A 24,203-nucleotide genomic window follows, 5' to 3' on the forward strand; every position below is an offset into this window, starting at 1 on the left:
GGAGAAGTGAGTTGCTCCAGTGAGGCAGTGATGGAGCCGAGGACAGTATCTACATGGAACAGCCTCTCCAGGCTTGCTGGCTGTTACCTTTAAGGAGGCAAGATGGTTGTGTTTATGCAATTGAAAAAAAAAAGAAAAAACAAAAAGGAAAAAGAAAAGAAATGTGAATTGCATCCTACAAGCATAACTATATTATTTCCCTTAGATCTTAGAGACATATCTATAATCCAACCAAACTGCTGAGTGGGAGTTTGTGGAGCTTCACAGGGGAAGCACCGCATTTTGCAACAATTAATTTTGCAGAGGAAGCAGCCTGTTTAAAGACGCCTGCAGCAGTCACTAAAATATGTGTTGTTTTTCAAGGCCACCAGACACACAGTTGGCTAGGTTGGCTAATAAACAAAACAACAACTCAAAAAAATCCAGCCTCGTGGGGTTTGCAGGAAGAAGGGATGAGAAATAAAATGAATAATGCTTACCTGCTAGGGGTGGGTGAAGACTATAATTGTTTAGCCCCCAGCAGATCCCTGCAAGGGTTAAAAATGACAAAGATATTAGTTGGTGACTGCTAAGATTGTTGGTTTGAAGCTTTGGGCAAAACACAGACTGTTATTTACCGGACTTGGTCGATTTACTTCTTAATGCAATAATGACCTGTGAAATGAAACGTGAGCTAGACAATTGTTCCTCATTGTTTCCAGTAAAACATCCTTTCATACCCCATTAAACCACCATTACTTCCATTTGAAAGAGAAGCAGGCACAAACACCAAGGGATATCTCTTTTCCTCTTTTCCTCTCTTTGTGGGACTGATCAAGTCCTGTGGACTGAAAAGCAGCTTTCTAACCTATTTTAGAGGGTGTTGGGCATTTTGTGTGGGACACATTTCTGAATGAACACCTCAGAGATCTGCTGGATTGGCACCCAGTGGATCATATTCCTGAGTTTTGCAGAATGTATCAGTGAATCTGGCAAACACAGTCAATTTATTGGTATTTATACATCAGGTTTCTGTCTGTTTTTTTAGGCTGGCTTTCTTCAAGCATGAGGTTTATGTGATTGTGCAGTGTATGTGCAGATATATGTGTACATAGTTTCCCTCCCAGTCCTTTTAAACACATTTTTAATTTTAAATAAATGTAGTCGACTGATAAGTCCTCAAGGTAATAGATTCCTTCAGGTTGAAAAAAGTTTCAGTCTGTGAAGAAAAACTCTATGAGTGAACCTCTCTGTCCCTCTAAAGTTGGTTATCCCTTTGAAACCCATATCTTAGCTACCAAGAAATGTTCTCTGGAGAGAAACTCCAGTTTTGTATCTCAACTAAAGGAAAAACTTTTGCACACTAGTTCATGCCCAGGAATCCAGCCACAGCTCTGTAGTAAAGCACACAAAGTTCCACTTTGCATGGAACTGGTTTTTTTACCTCCTGATTCTCCTCTGCTGTGGCGTTGAAAGACGCGTTGACGTGGCACTGAGGGACATGGTTTAGGGGGGCTTTGTGGACTTACACTTACAGTTGCACTTCATCTCAGAGGTCTTTTCCAAAACCAAACCTCCACAACCTTCCCAATCAGTAACCAAATTGTCTCCTTGGTGCCGTTTGTCCTTACCTGAAACCTAGACCAAGGCCTTTAATCAATTCTTTGGCAAGTGTTGCCCACCTGCAAGGAGGTTACCATGGATCAATGCCCTTGATCCAAGAGTACCACTGATTTCATGCAATCAGTTTGACAGCCCATACTGTAACATTCCATCATATTACCTGCTTTTCACTTTCTTCTACTTTTATATTTAATTTTATTTTATACTCTATACTTTTATGTTATTTGCTACAGTAGATGCCTTTCTTTTTCCCTGAGAGATTTATGCCTGGAGAAAGATTTTGTCTGAAAGTTTGCTCTGAAATGCTGTTCAGCTGCAATGAACAAAATGAAGCTTTCTTTTGATGTGTGTTAGAAAAAAAAATCTCTAAACTCTAGAACCTATGGGCTTGCGGTAGAGGTTGAAGGTTATCAGGGAAAAAATTCTGTGGCCAGTGAATTATTTTCTATCCACGGTCTTTGTGAAAAACTGTGTCCAGAACTATTTATGAAAATAAACTGCTGAGATTCATTATTTTTTCATGTTCTTTGAAAGATCTAAGCCTTGTCTATCCCTTGTGAAAATTTCAGTTCCTGCTCTGCTGCATTGTTTGAAGCACAGACATCAAATGCTTTCCTGAGTATTTGGAGCCTCAAATCCCACATTCTAGTTCCCTTGCATTGCATCTGCTAATTAACAAAAGAATTCTGGGCACTTTGTGACCCTTGTTGCTGCCCAAGGGCTGTGTTCCCAGGAGGCAAACATGTTGTGTCCTGACTTTACAGACTGCATTGGGCAGGAGCCAAGGGATTACACAGACTCCTCTGGGGTGGAATGGAGCAGAGACCTCCAAGTTTAACCAGCAGCAAGTATGGCATCCACTGAGAAAAAGCTGGTTGGGTTTTGATTTACCAGCCCTATTATTAAAGCACCTAGCACAGTTTAGCTTGTGTAGCGTTGAGATTTTTTTTGTGTGCCTATATGTGACTCAGTGATTATTTATAAGATCAAGTTTCATTTGCAAAAGAAAAAAAAAAGTGGAAGTATTTAATTGCAATTCTGAAAAGAGATGGAGAATGAGAAGTGCAAAATCCCTTGTCATGCAAAGGAAGTGCAATGACCTGGGAAAACTGCTGTCTTTTTTCCTTTCCGTCTAATTCTTCCTACGTAGCCCTGCTCTGATTCAGAGCGAATCACGACGATCTCTTTGTGTGTATGCAAACATTTGTGTTTATATACACACAGGCACTGTCCTCACAACTGCTCTTGGGAGCATTTCATCATTTTTTCCTCTTATCTTCCAAATATTAGCATTTAATGAAATACACATTTCCTTCATTTATCTTGAACCTACTCCAGGGCCAGCAAATACCAGAACCTCAAATGTTATGACAGGATAGATTCTTTATTGGTTTGTTTTCTTTTCATTCTTTCTGTTTTCACTGTGATTTTTAATTTTTTTTAAAAGATTATAGACCCTTGTGTTCCAGCTCAAGGAACCTGGCTTCCAGTAGAGGTACGCAAGTATGTCCAAAAAAATGTCCCTGAGACCCATCCAATGCAGACAGCTGTGCAGCAAACAGGAAATTGAGGAAGTCAGGTTCATCAGAGACACAGGATTTCCTTCGTGGATGTTTCAGATAAAGCATCTTTAATTTTTCCATGCTGGATCAGTGCTGTAAAAGAGCCATGAGAAAAGCAAGGGAATTATCGCCCTGTGCTTTGATGTCAGGGATGTGAAAGTGTAACTGAAATACTGGTTCTTGTGGGGGCCATCACACCTTGGTCATGTTGACATGGCCTCTTCCAAGCAAACTCTGACTTGTCTGTCTGTGCTCTGGGCTGGCAGGACATGAATCAGCTCTGAACCAGGAGAGTTGTGTCACTGTGACACTGAAGAGCAGGACTGCTAAGGATGTCTGAGCAACTGAGTTTTGAGGAGAGGTCCCAGATAATGAATATAATCATAGAATTATTTGGGTTGGAAGGAACTTTTAGGACCAGCTCTTTCCACCCCCTGCCATGGGCAGGGACACCTTCCTCTATCCCAGGTTGCTCCAAGCCTCATCCAACCTGGTCTTGGACACTTCCAAGGATGGGGCAGCCACAGCTTCTCTGGGCAACCTGTGCCAGAGCCTCACGACCTTTACAGTAAGGAAGTCACTAGATTACCCTGTGAAATGAGGTTAATTCTTTTTTTTCCCCTCCACTCATTAGTTTGTAATGACTCTTGACATTTCAGTGTCAGGAACTACAGAAGTGTCTATGTAGCGTCTGGTATGGTGTGATTCCAAATGAGTTTCAGTCCCTTACAAAACACTGGGAAAAATTACATACTAGTAATTACCAGTGATCCTGTGGCATTACTAAAGCAGGCAAGCACTTAGATTTTGCCTGTGTGACCTTAGCTTGCCTTGCTCTCCTCTTTGTGCTTCTAAGTTTTGACAGTCTTTGTCTGCTTTGACAGACTTCATGATCACACTAACAAGCAAGCAGTTTTGACTCATTTGGCCCAAAATGTAATTGCTCTGGAGATGGTTCAGGGCTGTGTGGCAACACATGTTTGTATAATAGAGAAGGCTATGGGGAGACCTTCTTTTGGCCTCCCAGTACTTAAAAAGGAGCTTTTAAGAAAGACTGGGACGGACATTTTAGCAGATCTTGCAATAGGACAAGGGTTGATGGTTTTAAACCAGAAAGTGGTTGACTTAGATTAGATATAAGTGAGAGGTTTTTGCAATGAGGGTGGTGAAAAACTGGCATGGGTTGTCCAGAGAGGTGGTGGCTGCTTCATTGCTGGAAACATTCAAGGTCAGGTTGCACTGGGCTCTGGGGTAGGTGGTCTCAGGTGATATTCTTTAACCATGGGAGTAGTGAGGCCCTGGCACAGGATGCCCAGAGAAGCTGTGGCTGCCCCATCCCTGAAGGTGTCCAAGGCCAGGCTGGATGAGGCTTGGAACAACCTGGGATAGAGGAAGGTGTCTCTGCCCATGGCAGGGGGTGGAACAGGATGATCTTTAAGGTCCCTTCCAACCCAAAGCATTCCAGGATTCTGTGATTCTATGACATGCACACCAAAAATCAGCAGGAAGTGCACAACCATCCATTGCAGTTTCAACCACAGTGCACTCAGGACAATGACTTAATAGAGCATTTTAGTGAGTGAAGATGCAAATGTTGAAAGCTTGGGCCAAGAGGTTGCTACACACAAAAGCTGCATTTCACAAGATAATTACTGAGGCAAAATATGCAAAATCTCAATTTGTAAAGCATAGCTTTGACATGGATGTCATCACTCAACCAAAGTTCAAAGCTCATGTGGTTGACACTATGTGCACCATGGGGTTCTCAGAATACGTAGTATGAGTATAATATAATGCTTAGTTAAAATAATTAGTTGAAAAGAACATATTCATTTCCTAGTGAGTTTTTGGAGAAACAGATCAGTGCTTTGGAAAAAAAAGTTATTTACTGGCATTGTGTGTAAGAAACTGGAAAATAAATATTTTCATCTGGGATAGTTATGTTGAATACTCAGTTTTAGATCATGCCAAGAACATGTTTATTAACTTAATATGTAAAAAATTATATTCATTTCAATATACAAATATATAAACATGATAAATATAAATATATTTCTGAATAGATATGATTATAAAATCATTCTGCATTCTGCAGTTGCTGGGGAAAGAGACACAGAACCAGTGAGGCAGCTACCACAGCATCATAAAATGCTTTCGGAGAACTTTTCAATGAAAAGGGGTGGGTTTTTTTTCTTTTTTTTCTTCTCTGTTGTAGGCATGCTAAATTGACAACAGCACCTCAACTTCTCTTAGAAAATAATTATCAAGACAAGGTAACTTTGCAACTGCAATTTGCCCCACAATGGAAGTCATGGACCTGAGCAATATATTGGACTTCTGTGTCCTTGCTTTTTTTCTTGCCTTCGTCCTTCCTATTCTTTTTTCTAAATCTGGGTAACTGCCCAATCATTCTAGTTTCAAAAGGCCCTATTTTCTGGTTGCTTAGATAAGGCAGCTTGAATTAAAACTTTGGCATAGATCTTTCTTAAGAGACCAATATAGATTTTAACTTCTGTGTTTGACAAGCTAATTGGCCAAGGCTTAAAACCATCAGTTATGCAATAAAACTGTATTCAATTAATTAAAGGGAGCTGATTATTTTCAGCTGGGCTCTGTTCCTGAAACATCCTCCTACTCACTAATAAACTTTGTTCCTGTGGTGGTTCTTCTGAAATTAATAAGCACATTTCAAAATCAGGCTAAGCCTGTCTCATTGTTTGCTTCCCATGCTCACCAGGATGCAACAGTTACTGGACTGAAAATTAAGTTCATCCCTATAAGCTCCATAGTGCAAGAGCAATATTTTATTCTCCTCTGTGGGACTGACAGAATCACAGAATCCTTTAGGTTGGAAAAGTCCTCTAAGGTCATTGAGTTCAACCAGCACTGCCAAGTCCACCGATAAACAATGTTCTTAACACTGAACACTTCCAAGGATGGTGATTCCACCCGTCCCTGGGAAGTCTGTTCCATTGCCTGACCATCATTTCAGTGAATGAAATTATAGAATTAGCTCATCAACAGCACCAAATGGCTTCAAAATTGTACCAAAAATAAATATGAAAGAAATAGAAGATGCAGCTCTGTTGGATAAATATTCAGTGAAGAAAATACTCGGCAAAAATTTCCCTAACCGCTGCAAGAATCCTTGGATCTTCTTGGTCCTCTTGATGCACCTTGTAATAAATTAAATTTTCTATCCGTGTCTCGCTCTGAGGAGTAACCACAATTAAAAGCACAGCTCACATTGGAGCAGGAGTGGGCTTACTCTGGTCTCTGTGTGTTAGGAGATGGACACAACTGCCTTCTTTTTATCTCTGGAGAGGGAGCTAAGAGATAAAGCAACAGTAGGATTTGTCAGGAATGAAGCTGGGTTGACCTGCCCTTGCTGTGGGGTGGACGAATAGGCTGTGCCACTTGCTGAGGGCCTTTCCAGCTCTTTGAACCATAGAATTATGGAATGATTTGGGTTAGAAGGGACCTTAAAGATCATCCAGTTTCCAACCTCCTGCCATGGGCAGGGATGCCTTCCACTATCCCAGGTTGTTCCAAGACTCATCCAACCTGGCCTTGGACACTTCCAAGGATGGGGCAGCCACAGCTTCTCTGGGCACCCTGTGCCAGGGCCTCACCACCCTCACAGGGAAGAATTTCTTCCTAATACCTAATCTAAATCTATCCTCCTGCAGCTTAAGGCCATTCCCTCTTGTCCTATCATGACATGCCCCTTGTAAAAAGTCCCTCTCCAGCCTTCTTGTACTCCCCTTTTAGTACTGGAAAGCCATTATAAGGTTCCCCTGAATCTAAAAGTTATTATATACTATTAGACCTGTACGTAGAACCACTGGGAGTAATTTTCTCATTGCAGAAAAATTATGTGATGTTCTCCATAGTGTTTGAAACCACAAAGTAAGACGTACTAATCAGCTTTAGAGAAATTATTCTGCCCAGCTGCCTGTGCAATCAGATTCAGGTGGCTGCTTTGCATCCTTGTGAGGGGAGAGAAACCTGCTTTCTCCTTTCCCTCTCCAGAACCCAAGGATACAAACTTCCTCAGCCACTCAAATTTGTGTCTGAAGAAAGAAGGAAGCCCAATGAAAGTCAGTGACCACACATAACTAAAACCATCCCTTGCTCTTCGAAAGGTTGAGGCTCTCTGGAAAAAGCTCTGACTCCATGTATGCCTGAAGAGCACTCCAGAGAAAAGAACCCCAAACCAGTCAGAGCTCAAGGATAAGTGCAGGGCTGTCTACAACAGTGTCCTGCAAACAGGAATCCTACAGAACTCCAGATAGGGCTTAAAAAAGCAGATTCAAATTTTAGCATGTTTTTAGTGTAATGCTGGAAGCAGTGGTTGCTTTGGGCAGAATAATCAGCATTTATAGGCTGACTGCTTTTCTCATACCCCCTGTTTTCCAAAGCAGCTATTAATTCAGGATGGTTTGACCTGAAAGTAAAACAAATTCCTGTACTATTTGCTTATGTATCCTGTCTCACCCACTCTTTTAGCCATTCAAACCTCCAGTGGCAAAGTGTCCCAAAATTTGTGACTGACAACTTCTGGGCATGAAGTGATCCTCAGGAATTCTTATTGATAGCGAGTACCTCCATGCATTATTGCAGACTGAGCAAGTCACTTGTGTTCTCTAACATATTCAGGTTTTAGATGTTTTCTGGGCTTTTTTACTGTTCTCGGCAAAGTGACTGTGGGTCCAAATTCAGTTGAAATCAGTATAGAAATTTGTTTGTTAACTTTGACTGATTTTATGTAGATGTTGTTTTCAAAGAAGCTCTTTGTAACTAATAACTCTTCACTACAACCCTGGAAGGCTCACAGGTTATGGGATGGTGGTTTAGGCAAGAGGGTGGGTGGGAAAATGTCAATAATAATACCAATAAAAAAGCCATATTTCTGATCAAAGCAGCAAGTGCTTGAATAAAGATTATATTAAAAGAGAAAAATGTAGAGGTCTTGTTAAAACCTTTGGGTTAGTGTCCAGTTATGTGGATTTTCCCTCTAGTGCTTATTCTGGCATTCATTAAACCCTGATAAGTTACATAGAAACACTTGAAAGAATGATTAGAAATGCTGTGTGTGAATAATAGAATTGCTTAAAGGGAAATGGAAATTCTTAAAGGGAAATGCATACTGACATGGAAAGTGAACTCGTGCAATTTTCTCGTTGTCCAGGGTTATTATCTTATTCTTCTTATTTTGAGGGTGTTGAATTTGTATCCTTTTATATTCACAGTTTGGGAGCTGCTTAGGGAAATAATATTGCTGCAGTGGGGATTCAGATGTGCTGAAGGTCTTTCAAAAAGCAAAGTGTCTTTTTTCCTGTGTCTTTCTTTGAGAGGCTTAGGCTAAAGTTTGGGGAGGAAGGGAATAAAAAGAGAAAAATTCCAAACCAATACAGGGCTTTGCTCTCCATCCTCCCTTGGTCTCGGGGTGAAAGTCCTCATAATTCAATTTCAGATGACCTAGCACAGGTGTTTCATGGTAAATAGGACCAACATTGTCCATCTTTGCATGGAAAGGGCATCTTGCCAACAGGAATGACGAGGGAACCCTTCGTGTTGCAGGAAATGATGCAGCCAGCACCTTCAGGAGGCTTTTTGCTTGAGTAAAGGTTTATTTCTTATTTACTTGGTGTTGCTATTTAAACAACCAGAGTGTTAATGGCTACAATGGCAAGCACTGGAAGGTTAAGCCAAAATTAACTTGTTGTCATAAGAACATGTTCTATTCCTTTGCTCTGCTCTTCATGTTACAGAAATAATATATCAGCACTGAGGGAGAGAGGAGCAGAGCTGATCCTGTGGTTGAATTAGGAAGTCAAGCTATAAAGGCCCTAATCTAAACTGTGGGATAATGAGATGTGAGAGGATTTTCTGAGGTCCACTGCTGATCACATCATGTTTGTTTAGTAAGATGGGAGTGTTTTTGCTGAGATAAAATCTTAGATTTCATCGAGAGAAGTTTCAAAACCAACCTTCAATACTTTAAGCCACAGCAATTTAATGGGACATGGAAAAGCATTTTTTAAGCCATTCTGAGGTTTTTTTGCTCTACATGAGCTATATGTGGGTATAACACTGACATGCCATTCCTTGCCAACGTTATCCAATGGAATTTGAGAAGTGTTTTTCCCTTGTATTTTATTTTTCAGCAGTGTGGTCATAAAGAATCTCTAAGTCAGAGAACGAAATCCTGCACCTCTGATCTCAATGTCTGTGTTGACACAACTCTCAAAGAAGGGTTTGTGGAGAAACTCGGCTCAGTGAGCTCCCAGATCCATCCACCTTTCACCCCACAGAAACCACACAGGTAGATGATGGCAGTGTAGAAACACCTGAGGTCACCCACGGACAACAGGTCCACAGGTCCTTCATGGTCTGCAAAACCATGTCAAGCAAACTGAGGCTGAGAGAATTACATGTGCTCTGAGAAAACTGGTTTTCCCTTATTCCTAGGACCTATAATTCCTGATTTATTGCTGCTGTGGGCTGTGGGTCAGGTCTTGAGGGAGACCTTGAAGTGTGCCAAGGAGAAGGTGTAGATGTATCCTGAATGTCATGGACAGGGTTAGATTAACTTGCTTTTCCAAAGAGACATTCAAGTTAAAAGATTCATCTTGCCTAGCTGAAATAATTTCTTTCTCCCTAAAACTTGTGTCTAAGATGCATAAATTTCCTATACAAGGCGTTGATTTCTCTCAGCTGAAGGAGACAAGCTCAGGCTCAGACACTCATGTCAAAACATACAATGGTATAAACTAGATAAAAAGCCAGACCTGGAAGAAAGAATTGCATGGAGACTATTTCTCGTGTGGTCGATGGGGATGTTCTCTGACTTGGTTTTTTAAGGCTCCATAATAATTTTGCCAGTGAAAATGTAGTACTGCAAAACTATGGCCTTTCTAGGATGGCACTAGGCATCAGGGTTGGATTTTCTGGTGAGATCTGGAAGAGAGACTCACCTCTTTCTAATTGAAAAGGGGGAGGTTTAGATTAGATGTTAGGAGAAAATTCTTCCCTGTGAGGTTGGGAGGCCCTGGCACAGGTTGCCCAGAGAAGCTGTGGTTGCCCCTGGATCCCTGGAAATGTCCAAGGCCAGGCTGGACGGGGCTTGGAGCAACCTGGGCTAGAGGAAGGTGTCCCTGCCCATGGCAGGGAGTTGGAACGAGATGATCTTTAAGGTCCCTTCCAACCCAGTCCGGTCTGTGACTCCATGATTTTGCTGTTATCACTTTCCTTCCAATGCCTGGGTTAATTCAATATCGAATTTTAGGTAGATTGGGCTATTTCAGCAATCCATTGAGCTAGTTGGTGAAAACTGCATAAAGCTCCTGTTTCCAACACCTTTATGCAAAAGTTGAGCAACACTGAACAATTATATTCTGTATTCTTGTAAAACCCATGCCATTCTTAGTTGTTCTGTAAAAAAAAATTTTAACCTTAACCTTAAAATACGCACCTTAAATGTGTATTTTAACTGAATGTACACGTGGCAAGTTATGTATTTGTAATACTTAAAATATGAATACCTATATATATACACATATATATATATATATACAATTAGATTGCAAGATAAAAATAGATAGTAGATGTATTACAGGACTCTGCTGCCTTTGGTATACAGATCATGGAATAGTGAAGCTGTCTCTTTCTTTCTTCCTGCTGCCACAATCCTTTTGGTCACCGTCACCCCCCTGCAATCCCGTGATCTAAAAAACAAGGACTGGCAGTGACAAAGCATCAGAGGGAAGCTAAAATCCATGTGGCATGTGACATAGAGAAAAGGTCACATTGCCCTGCATCAGCCTTCTCTTAAGTCAAGCTAATTAATGGTTCTTTTTTTTTCTAATTCAACTGGATGGGCCTCCAGGCAAAGCACTATTTGTAATGGGACCATGCTCTGGAGTCACCCAGCCTGGTGCTGGCTGTGCCCCTGTATGTCCCCATGTCTTCAGGCCAGGAGGCATCAGCTCAACATTCCATTCACTTTTCAGGTGTGTGTATTGCAACCAAGTTACCTGACAAAGGGTAATAATGAGCCTGATCTAGGTGACTTGCCATTGAAAATCCAAACACTGGCATGAGCACTATGAAGCAAAGCAGACAGGACATGCAAAAAAAGTCCCAAATGAGAAGCCACAATAATTTCAGCTTTCTCTGTTGTGAATGTGCAATGGATTACTGTTCACAAAAGAAAAAGAATCACCTCAAAAGAGGAAGAGAGTTTGAAACAAAGAGGCAAAATACATCCCTGGTCCTTGCTGAGGGCAGGTCTCTGACTGAGCAGCAGTGTCTGCCTCTTTACTCAGCTCTGCCTCCATCTTGGCTGGGACATGGTTCATGATATGGTTTACTGGGCATGGTGGTGTTTGGTTGAAGGTTGGACTTGATGATCCTGGAGGTCTTTTCCAACCTGAACTCTTCTATGATTCTGTGAGTCTGATTCTATGATTCTATGATACAACAATTCTGTGATTCTACAAGTCTGTGATATGTTTGTGTCCTTTTCACTTTGTGCTGGGCACAGATGTTCTTGGCTGAGGTGGTGTCCATGACACTGGACCTGTCTGGGGTCCTCCTGAGGGGCCTGACCTCACGGTCCCATTGTCCTACTCTCTGTGGGTACATTTACACACAGCCTCAGCCTGCGCTTCTGACTCCTCCTGGCACTGATGGAGTCTGCTGTGGATCAGCCCCGTGTCTCTGAACCTGTGCTCAGAGCAAATGTTTCTTTGCATGCTGTGTCATATGGTTAAATATACACCCAGAGGTTTCACTGAGGTTCACAGTTCTCATCCAAGGCAAGGGTACACAACAGACTGTTCTCTCCAAAAAACACTGTTGGTGGAGTCCTGGTGGTGTAGCCTCTCCTTACCTATTCCCACTCTTTCTCTTGCATTTGCTCAGTGTGTCTGTAAGAGGATTCACACAGCTTGTTTGTGATTGTGAGGCTTTAGGGACACATTTTTCATCCACTGTTTGCCAGAGCATCTGGATTAGAGAGATGCTCACGTGTAGTGAGCTTACTTGGTGGCACCACCAAGCATCAGACTACTTCCCACAGTTAAATGTGGCCAGAAACTCACTGAACTCATAGATTAGGACTGACCGTTGAAGACCAGAGTTCAGTCCAGCTGCATCAACCTAAAGAGACACAAGCTGAGTAGAGACAGGAAATTATTCCCACGTTTGCTCCTGAGGTGACTCCAGTCCTCCCAAGCTCATCCTCCTTGTATTGATTAAGGTAATTAAGGTACCTGCAGTGGGTAGGCAGGTTTCTCCTCAGCTGTTGTCAACCTATTGCCTATTTCCAGCAGGGAAATAACAGCCAGGAGGTGATTAAGTTGTCCCTTCCTTCTCTTTCATTCAAGTTCAAAGCCTGCTCTTGCAATACACAGAAGGCACACACCAACAACTTTGTTTCCTGCCCCATTAAGAGTAGTTTGAATAATAACCAGAAATGGTTTTTTTTCACTTTAAAAATTTTTCTAGTACAAGAAAATGTCAGTGTTCTAGTGAAAGGTGTCCCTGCCCATAGCAGGGGGCTGGAACTAGACAATATTTAAAGGTCCCTTCGACCCAAACCATTGTGTGACTCTGAACTTCCAGAGCATGATGATGTTCAACAACCTTCAACAATGCCAAAAGAAGGCCAAATATGTCACACAACATCTGCTTGGTCTTTTCCTCTGGGTGTGAACTCTTCTCTCAAACAGGCCCAGAAATTATCTGGGCTGCAGGTTTCCCTGTTCGTTTCCTTAGGTTTGGGATTCCTCTTTGTCTGACATGGCCTGTGTCCTCTGTTAAGTTTGCAGGTAAATTTGTGGGCACAGAAGCACTCTCCAAGGGCAGAAGTTCAGGTGGACAGGGGTGATGTCCATGCTAAGATAAATAAAATCACACAGAGATGCAATCCACTGCTCTGCAAAAATGCTTACCACAGCCCCTGGCATGCTTTTGTCCTGGGCCAAGTAATACTCTCCCAAAAAATTCTTGGGTTCTTGGGAGCAGTTTGGGAGTTTGCGTGTGCCAAGGAACATTCCCAGCTGGTCTGGTGGATGAATCCATTCTGCTTTTAAAACAGAGTTTAAAAGACGAATGCAACCAGATCGTGGCAGTTGGCCTCGGTGTCTGGGAATACTTCTGGGCACTTTTAATTTACTAGTGAAGATGTAGCTAGAGTGTCTCTTCAGGACTATCCATTACTTAAAATCTGTGTTGAGGCTGATGTTTTTTACACTAGTCTGATTGTATCCCACTGCCTCTGGTTTTAAAGATCTTATTTTCCCCTTTTGGCTGCTGTAACTAATCTGGGACATGATCTGTTGCCTTCATAAATCTGTGTTGTTGTGTGTCTTCAAAATGCTCAGGTTCCAAGAGCTGCTGTTTCCTTTTCATTTTCCACCTCTGAGGTGATTAAGCAACTCTGACTATAGTGAATTAAAAGGCATCCTTTCTCTTTTCCAGTTTATGTGTTACATTTTTGGAACAGTTTTTTGTTCTTTTTTGTCTTTTTAGGGTTTCTCAGCTATACTTAGATAGTCGACAAAGTCATTGCTGATTCTGTTGGAGTATGGAGAGCTGGCAATGAAAATCCTCATGGTGGCAACCTCACTTTTAACTCTACCAGTGCCTCCCATGCTCCTGAGTGGCTTGAAATTGGACATATCCTCATACCTGGAAGTATTCAAGGCCAGGTTGGATGGGTTTTTGAGCAACCTGGTCTAGTGAAAGGTGTCCCTGCCCATGGCCAGCTCTTAGTGTGGCCATATATATAATTATTGAATCCCTTTTGCTCCAGACCAGATTTGTTGCATCCATATTAGGATGGTCACAAATCATATTAAGCCTCAGACAGTCCCTAGACACAGTTTTGGTCAGTGCTAGATGACCTAGACAAAAAAACATGCCAAGCATTGTTCTAGGAATGTAAAATATTAGTGATTGAGTACTAGGGCTAAGGCATAAACCTTCATAAGTGTGGACGTAGCGTCAGTGTACCTCTTTTAAAGACTAATGGAAAATGTCTGTACCCCAGTGTGTCCCAGAAGGTGGAGTTGAGCCTGGAAAATGTATGATTCAAGCTTTTGAGGCTTTTCATCATGGACAGCATGTTTAACATGCCATCCCTACCCCAACCCTAGACAAAGAAAAGTCTCTGTGGCAGTTCAGACATTTATTCTGTTTATTTTTCTGTCCCTTATGAAAGAAATTCAGCCCGCCAAAATCACAGACATTGCTCCTGGCTTCAATATTCATAGCTAAGTTCTGAGGTGTTCTGACCCTCTTCAGTCCCCACTGTCATCACTAATGTTGAGAGTTATTCCCTCTTCTATGAAAGAAGTTTGGTTCCTGAGAGTAGAAAATCTGAGAGGTTACAGTTTCCCTCTGTCTTACTGATCTCTCAAATGTGGAATAAAAGCAAGAGCATTGGAGAATGAAGCAAAGGGAAGGGCTGAGCAGTGCCTTCCTGTTCTTTCAGTGATTTCTACTGCTTAGGGCAGGGAGGAGAACAATTTGAGAAGCACAGGAGATGCTTGGGCAGCCTTCAAATTGGCAATTTTTGGTGCTGCTTGCTCAAATTGTATGTAAGGCTAGAGCCAGAGCTGTTCTGGATCACAATGTATTCTATGCAGAGGCTTCTTGCATAAAGTGCCTTTACACTTCTCGTAAATGTCTTTTCACTTGTTATTAAGTTGGCAGAATTGAGATCTCAGTTTTGGTGGTTCCCAAACTTACTGTATGATTTGGGATTACCTGGGAAAATATTAACTATCCGGGCTTGAATTATGTGAAGAATCTGATTACTAAACTGGACTGTATCTGTCAGGTCCTTGGAAGCCCTTTCTTCCAGCAGGAGCAGGTGAACTGCCGTGCTGGAACTGGAGGCTGGATCTGGTATAGGTCTCTGTAGGGCTCAGCTCCTAAAAGGTATATCTCCCTTTCTCTTCCTGCTCTCTTTCTTCTTTCCTCTAAGCCATCTGAGGAGGATCTCACTGACAGCTTTCTGAAGCATAGCAAAGGGGAGTCCTCTCTCCACAGACCCCTGGCCATAGCACCATCCAGGCAGATAATCTTAACTCATTCTTGCTCCAAACCAGCACTGTCAGTTTGCACAAACCGTCAGGATAATCCCTAAACAGTCATGGATGCACTGTTTCAGTGAAACACAGGGTATTGATCTCCCCTGATCATCCTATTTGCTCCTGGGATGCCTGGTAGTGCCTAGAGGTGAGACGTGGATGTGGTGCCTCTGAGATATTGCGTGGGCTTTGATGGCACAGATCTGATCAACGTCCATATGTCCCTTGGATGCCTGCTGGATGCTCGTGCAAAGGTCAGGCATCTTTAGTGCTCTCCCAGAATATTTTTAATGGAGTGAGCTGCTAGCTTTTATCCTTCCTCATAATTTCATGAGGCAGAATCCCCCCTCCCCCAGGCAAGCAGCCAGCCTGCCACGAGCTATTCCCTTTAAAATTATGATGAAGCTTGAAATAAAACACGGCCATGGACTGAACCCACTAACCTTCAGTCCAAAGGTATTAAGGCTGCTGGTTGATAGAGACAGTATCTAGTTCTTGGAAATGTTTTGCTTCTAGCACCCCTGGATGTTTAGGAAGAGAGTACTCGGCAAAAAAGATGATTCTGTATTTGCTGTGGAAATGACAAGTGCAATTAGAATTGCCAACTGAGTTGTGATCAAAATTCTGATTAATTACTTACTGCTATTTCACAGAGAAGAAATTAGTGCGTATCTAATTGGCGTTACTGAAATGTATTCTGTGCCTTGCTTGCATAAATTAAATGTAAAGAACAAATCTACTGCATGTCTGTGAGAGGGAGAGAAAGGGATAGAGCAAAAGTGATAGTGTGATACTGGGCAAGATCCTCAGGTGATGCAAATCAGGACTGCTCTGGTGACATCCCTGGATGGTGAGGCTCAGACCCAGGATGCTAAAAGAGGTACTTTGATTTGGGTGTTTACTGGCGGTCTGTGCGGTATGAAAAGAAGAGGTCAGGCTGGAGGATCACAGCAGCCTTTCTTTCAGTCTTATCAAATCTCACTCTATCAAAACCAGTCACAGCAGTATGAAATCCTATTTTCAGCTTGTGATACCACAGCACCAACCCCCACCATACCATCAGAGGCTCGCTATCGTATGATTTTTGTTTGCTTATTTATTTCAATTTCAGCTCTGCACATGCTCCAGGCACATATACAATAATGGCAATTACACATTGTACAAAGCACATCAATAATTTTAGTATGAAAGAGAAGGAAAAGGCAGAGATTGGAGTGCTTTAATCGGCAGGACCACATTATGTCAATGAAGCAGGGACATGGAGGACTGATTAGATAAATTCTCCCTTGCAGTTCCAGCGCCTGGCACTGAAGTGCCCACCATGTTCTGAAAATTAAATGCATGCATTAAAAATGTATCTGCATTTATTTTCCCTCTGGTGTCCTTTTTTGGTTTTTCTAACAAACAGAATCTTATGGAAAAGAAAAAAGCATCCTTAGATGGGATCTTTGGCAGTGCATTTGCTAATTTTTTCTTTAAGGAAGTCAAGTTGGTACCTTGGTGGAGGGGGCTGTGTCAGTGGGGATGAGATGAGCTTCCTCCTCCTCCCTGCTCCCCTCAATTAACTTTAATTCTTCAAGTTGAAACAGGAGAAAGGTTGCAGAAGTGGGGAAGCAAAGAGACCCTTTGATTATGCTAATCTGTGGAATTGTTTCCTTGAAAGAGATTATTTTCCTAAACAGGGGTTCAGCTTCTTGCATACCGTAGGTGTAGCTGCACTGAATTTAAATGGTCATTCCAATATCCCCCAAAATTGTGATGAAATCCAGCAGCCCTATTAATTACTTTGCAGCATCTTGCCATTATCCTTGTCTTCCCTTGCCTTTGGCCTGTCCTCATTACAGTGGCATGGAAATATATGTCCAAACTATAAACCATTATTTTTTTCTTTCCTATTCTTTCCATAATGAACTGGTGTCCTGCCTCTTAAACAAATATTTCACTTCCGCCCACTTGAGTCTGAAAGGGCACAGCCATCACCAGCCAGCTGTAATGTCCTTTCTTCTCCTGCCTTCCTTTCTCTGCCTCTCTTATCTTCATGATCTTCTCTTCCCTGTCTCCCTCCCCCCAGACAGCTTTATTAAATTCAGACCTCTACTTCTGAGGCGTCTCTGTCTGAGCTCCTGTTCCATATGAGACATGGAGAGCAAAAGGAAAAAGCTGGGATTCCCTCATATTCCTCCTCCCCTCTATGTCCATGGCAGCACAGGGTTGCTTTTCACAGCACATCCTTCAGGCTGGGCATTCAGGTTCCTGGCTGTAGTGTTGCCAGTATTATTAACCATTTTGGGACCCCAGGGAAACACAACGTTCAGGAAAATGTGAATCCATTTTTAACAACAGCTTGGCATAAAATACCACCCTTTTGGGCAGGATTTGGGTTGGAAAGGGGAATTATACGTAAACAGAATTTCTGTGGCTTTCATGGAGAGTGGTTGTAGCCCAGATTTTCTTGATAAGGCAAGGCAGGTTTGGAAATGGCTTGCACCAGTTTTCTACATGCTGGATTAGCCTTGGCACCTAGCACTGAGTACTTTGTGTACTCTGCCTCTGGAACAAGCCTTTCCAACCTACTGGGATACAAACATGTTCTACAAGTCTCCAGCCTGCTGTCCCCTGTGACTGCCACATGAGACTTGTGAAATCTGAACAAACCCTGCCAGATGGGCTCTTTGAAGGTTCTCCAAAAAGTCTTGGCTCTTCAGGGTGCTGAAAGATACTCCCTGATGGCCCAAACCATCAGAAAAGCCTGTGGAGGTCCCTGCTGAGAGCTTTTCAGCTGAGATTTTCAATTGGTGTGTCCAGAAAATTAAATGTGTTCTGATATTTTTGATGCCAAGCAATAAACAAGTAAAAGTCATGCTTGTGCTTGTCTGATGTGTGTGTCTGGCAATGCGGGTGTTATACCAAAAAAAAACCAGACCAAAATTGTCCATGTTGACAATTCTCTTCATAAAAGTTAGATAATGTAAACTATTATACATGAAGGGCATCCTTTAAATTCCTGCAGGATGCCTGAGCTAAGAAGCCTTGGAGAGTCCTGAATTGTTCTGCCTATCCTAACACAGTATCAGTGCTCTTTTTTTTTTTCATGGTGCTAAAACACTAAAAACTCTCAAAGAAACAAATCTTCCTAATGCACCTCTCTGGTTTAATGTGCATAGATAATATTTTATCACCTGACAGCTTTGATGAGATTTTGTAGAAACTGAATATTTTTACACTTAGCCCTGTAATCAGGGCAATGATAAATAAATACATAATGCCCCAACACCAAGAGTCTCAAAAATGTTATTGACTGTCATGGTTTAGGGCTTGAGCATAAGGTAAGAGCCCTCAATTACATTTATTTTCTATTTTTCACGATGATCTGGAGGATTGCCCAGTGTAGGAATGCAGCTTTATAATTTTATTGTCAGATAGGGTCAACACATCAGCTGTTTTACATTGGCCTCATGCTGTCATCAGCTAGACCACCTGAGGAAGTGGCCTGCTGGGAATGCATCTTAACCATCCAAACAGGACATCCAAACCTTTACAAGCTCAGCCACCAGAAATTACAGGGAAAAGGAGAGAACAAATGCAATTCGCTTTTACTTCCTTCTAACACTGTACACTGGCCTGTTACTTCTCTTTTATGCTTCCCAATGCAGCCTGGGATATTTTCAGACTAAACAAGTCCCTGAAACCTGAAACTTGGCCATCATTTATGGAAGTACCCTGTGCAGCATGGTTAATAAATAAAAAGTTAAGAAAAATATAAAGACAACCTTTCCACTATTAACAAAAGACTCTTCAAAGCTACTCTTTTGCTCTGGGCTTTTACAATAATAAGCTGAAAAAATACATTAGAGAGCAGACTCCTTTCTAGCCACTTCATATTTCATTTTGCCTCTCACTTGTCTATTTATTTTCACGTCTTTCCTGATTACTTCTCAATTGTAGAAAGACAACATTAGGCACAATGAGTTTTAAATATACTCCCTGGTCAAAATAACTCCAAGGGCTGTGTGAAATTTCAAACAGCTCGCTAGTAAGTCTGGAATAAAATATAAAGGAAGTGATCCTTACTAGTTAGAGCAGGACAATCAGGACTGGTGGATGTTTTCAGTGCTCCACCGATACCCTTACTATTTTTCTCCATGGGCATCACACCGCACAACCAGCATCAGTGTGACTCTGTCCATTCATGTTTATATGAACATGAAGAACACTCGCTGGTAAAGTACAAGAGATGTTCCACCTCCAAACATACGCTTTTCCAGTTGGAGCTATCCAGAAGACTTGGGATGGGACAAGGAACAGACCTTGGACTACCTGAAATAGTATATGTGTATAAAAACTATTTGCAAAATCAACCCTCAAGGCTTCTTCAAACAGTCTTGTAAGCATCTGAAGTTATGCATGAAAGTGTCATCAGGATCACAGATCTTCTCCAAGCCATTTTCAACCCCAGCAGCTCCTCTGGACATACTCTAATCTGGGAGTTTTGTCCTCTGAAACTTAAAAGCCTTAAATGTAGGTGTACTATGATTTGTGATAAAGCCCTCCAGAAGCCTGATATAACTTTGTAGTTAGCCTTGCTCTGAGCAGAAGTTTGAAATATTGGAGGTTTGACATTTGTAAATCTCTTCTGGCCCATTTTTTCCCCCAAGATTCATTGTAGGCATTTTTGGACTATGGCTACAGACACATTTGATTTTTTTGGAAGTGGCGTTTGAAACCAGTGTGCTTCCGTTCCTGCATCCATGTTGGTTCCAGAGGTTAGAAATAATTTTTTATGGTCTTTTTCTGTTTACTCAACTTTTTTTGGGTAAGTTCTCTAATTTTGGGCTTTCCACATTTTTGCTGAGGACCCCCTCTGTTTCCTGCGTGAGCTGCACTGTTCAGGAGCAGACAGAGCCTTGGTTTGCAGGGTGACTGCTCCTTACACATGCGAGGAGTACCTGGATCCCATGGCTTGTTAATCACAGATACAAAAGCCAAACACAGAGTTTGGTCTTTTTCAGGGTCTTCCTCAAAAATTTGTTTGTAGCTTGTTTATATCTCTGTCAGGGAGAGGAGAGTTTTCTTTTTATTTTTTTTATCTTGATGGTAGTGGCTTCATCTCCCTCCTTTCTCTCTTTCCTCTTATTCAAAACTGGAGAACATGGTTACTTAGAGGTGTGTACAGAGCTGTCATTTTTCACTTATTTCAGATCATGAACATGGATTGGCCTGGCTGCTCCACAAGCCTCATTAGCAACATCATTAGTGCTTGGACTCATTTTACCCAATGGCACTGGCACTTAGTGTTATGGCTTAATGGCAGGGTGGCGATCGGTCAAAGGTTGGCCTTGATGATCTTTGAGATCTTTTCCAAACTTAATGATTCAGTGATTCTCTGATTCTAAAGACAGGTCTTCAGTCCAAAATATCTGCCTAGGCTCCCCACATAGCCAGCAGAGACAGATACCTCCAGAAGTGACACAATCCATCCAAAGAAAAGCAGGAATGAATGACCCTCTAAAAGTCTCTCCTCTCCCTCTCTCTAATGATTATTGTCTAGATGAACGACTTAGACAAGACAATTAGCTTAGACTAGACGCTTAACATTTAGGCAGCTAGAATTAATGTGACGAATCCCATTCTATGTGCCCAGATAATGACTGTAGCCTTTGTGTCTCAAATTTTAGCTCTTCAATATGTTTTCATAGGTGCTCTGATTCTGCACTGTGCTCTCAGATTAATTTCGACTTCCAAGGCTTAAAATACTCTCCTCCCATTACTGTTCATTGTCATAAATATGTCATGGCATAATATAGCTGTCTGTACCCATAATGAAATCCTTCTGCTTTAAGATTCAAGTCCACAGCCCATACAGGACTAATATTGCTGAAAATCACCCTAATAATGTCACAGGGACTCTTGTGCTTGTGAACCTTTCTGTTATGAGCACAAGCTCTTGAACTGAACCTTCAGCCAAGGCAGGTACGAGCAAGATTTTAACATTTTTTTGTAACTTAGATGGGGAAAGGAAGAAAGAAAGAAAGAAAGAAAGAAGGGAAAGAAAGAAAGAAAGAAAGAAGGGAAAGGAAGAAAAAAAAAAAAGAAAGAAAGAAAGAAAGAAAAAGAAAGAAAGAAAGAAAGAAAAGAAAGAAAGAAAGAAAGAAAGAAAGAAAGAAAGAAAGAAAGAAAGAAAGGCTCCAAAGTGATATCTGTAATTACAGTGTTCCCAAAAAGAAATTAATATAACTTGCTAAAAAACCCTTCACTTGTGTTAGTTCCACCAGGTTCCTAATCAGTTGGTTTCAAGCTCTTGCTACTTACATTTTTTTTTAACTAGAAAGATGGTCTTCTAATTTCCAGACTGAGCCTCTCTGGTTAAAATATTAGTACCTTTATTTTGTTTTCCTGGACTGGACATGGGAAACCAACCTTCCTTCCTAACAATCTTTATAAAGCTTCTATAAACTAATCATGCCCTTTGCTATCGTAAGTGAAATGTCTGTGATCTTCCTGGGCTGAAATTATTATATATGAAACATGTTTTTTTAAAAATGATATTGCTGGGGGAAAAAAAAGGGGGTTTGATAACACAGTTTTACAGAAAAAAATTTACACAGACAAAAAATATTATAATTTCTCAGGGAAACTTGAAAAGTTAGTAAAAGTTTGCAATTTGGACAAAATGTGTGATTTGCTAATGAATAAAAAGGGAAAAATTAGAACAAATAATAGATTTTGTTTTGCCCTCGCCAGCTATTTCTCATAGAAATTATTGTCATTTTAAAGCTTATTTCTAGCCCAAATATTTCCAGAGACTGCAGGTATTTGGCATTTTCCTTCTAGCCTGCTTCTAAAGGAAAATCATTCAGTCTCTTTGTGAGTTCCCAGGACCAAAGAACGGTTCTCTTTGGGAAGAAATGATAATAATAATAGCAGTAAAGTGGAGTTCCCTGAAAATTTTATTTTGAGGCAGTTCATCTTATGTCCTAACTTTATTTTTGCAGAAGAAAAGGATGATTTGTCTTTGCAGTGACTGCAGGCCAAGGAGGGAAAGCAAAGCTGAGAACCTCCCCGTCCATAACAGCGATGTTCTGAATAGGGTTCAAGTTTGACTAATTCTTTCACCACTTGTCAGAGAACATACTTTCATTTGTGGTAACAAAACAAGCTCTTTCCTCCCCCGTTTCTCCAGCGAGTAGCACAAGCACTTGTGTGGAGCACAAATTACCGTAACCATTATGATGTTTGCTGTCAAACTCATTTATTTATGCAACTGCTGTGGAAAGGCCTGGGGCCCAAAAGCAGCCCTGAAAGATTTCAGAGCCCTGGTGTGGGGTCATGAAAGGGAAAGTGAGGGGGAGGGCGAAGCCTCCACTGGTTATGAGAAAGGAACTGACACAGGAAATGGTCACATATGGCACAGATTTATTGTGTCCGGGACTTCCCATTCAAAACTCATTATATCCACAGCTCAGAGCAGTGCGTGGCACAGCCACATTCATTTTTAGGTCTGGCATTTGACAAAATTGCTGTTCTGCTTTCAGGTGGTGGTGGTGGTGGTAATTTTATCAATCCTAGACCAGAGAGATGGCGACTGGAGTTGTGTTGGCAAAAGCTCAGCTGTTTGCTGCCCCTCACCTTTATGTTGAGCCACAGGTCTCAGTGTGACTAAAGCTTCAGTCAGCAAGGTTGCTGATCAGGAGGAGAGAAAAATCCTTTTAAAAACAACTGAAGGAAATCAGGATTATCTGCAAGGGGAAGAAAATGGGAAAAGCTTTGGTAGCAACAAGAGAAAAAAACCTAATATTTGCAGAACAACATGTTTTTCAAAGGTGACATAATAGCGAACAAAAAATGTTTCTCTTTGCATTTCTATTTGTCTTTCCTGGGAGACAAGACCCATCTCACACAGTTACTGGCTCTTTGGATGGTGGTTAATGGCGTCAAGAGGTTTGTGGGAATAGTTTGTTTGTCTTGCTTGCTTCATGAGACCTTCTAAAAGCTCCAGTCAGGGCTGTTTAACCATTTTTGTCTCCATGCAGAGTATAATGGCAGGTAACACTTCTGTCACTGCATTGGATTTGTTCTTGAAATAAGTATTATGGAGACTTTTGTGTTGTCAGGATGGCAAAAATGACTAAAATTCCCAAATCATTAATAATAATGCAGACAAAATCCTTCCCAGTTGTGTCTTTCTGATTAAGTTTAATAAAATTATGGTCAAGCTGCTCTGGACCAGTGCTGACAGTAGCAGGAATGGGCCCAGTCAAGCAGAACTGGGGTACGGACACTGGAGCTTCCTGTTGCATCAAGAGCACAGCTCCAATCCCCCTTTTGTCCCAGACAACCCAGTAGTGTCCAAAATAACTCCTGGGTGCTTTCTAGAAATTAGCACAAGTCAGGATCCAGTTCAAAAGAGCAGTTTGGAGATGACCACTGTCTTCTGGAGGCTCAGTGACTTTAATACTAGGGGACTGCCATGCCAGCTGGCCTCAGGGACTAGAAACTGACTTGGCACTTTTTATTTTATAATTTTTGATGGATAAAATGCTCTGGCAGCTCAGTTCCAGCTAAGTCTTCTGGACACAGGTATTCCCAGGTGTAGCGCCTTGCAATTCAGATTTGTGAAACTGTAAGGAAAATCCTTTAATCCAGTCTGGTCTGGGCAACCTCACTAAAGGGCTCTTCCAGATTTACTGACCTGCCTCCTTTGAGAGGGCTCAAGATATTTTCTCCTGGCTGGGTTATTCTCCTCCCCAACTTTTCGTGGGTTTGTGAGACAGGTTTGGTGTTTTCTCTCAAACGCAAAGACCAACAAAGATCTCTCTAACTCAAGAGGTTCCTGACCTGTAAATCACTGAAAGCTTGAGGAGCACTTTGGGTGAACATTGCTATATGCATGCTTTGTTCCCATACTCTTTTTGATCCCTGTTGGAGAGAATTCTGA

The 24,203-nt window shown here is 41.6% G+C and overlaps 1 protein-coding gene across 1 annotated transcript in view; it reads left to right on the forward strand.

Moving 5' to 3' along the window:
• Positions 1-24,203, forward strand: part of PKHD1 (PKHD1 ciliary IPT domain containing fibrocystin/polyductin) — a 244,172-nt gene that overhangs the window by 184,812 nt on the left and 35,157 nt on the right. The gene's annotated exons all lie outside the window — the stretch shown is intronic.

The sequence above is a fragment of the Corvus hawaiiensis genome, chromosome 3, assembly GCF_020740725.1.
Source record: "Corvus hawaiiensis isolate bCorHaw1 chromosome 3, bCorHaw1.pri.cur, whole genome shotgun sequence".
In the NCBI taxonomy this organism is placed as follows: domain Eukaryota; kingdom Metazoa; phylum Chordata; class Aves; order Passeriformes; family Corvidae; genus Corvus; species Corvus hawaiiensis.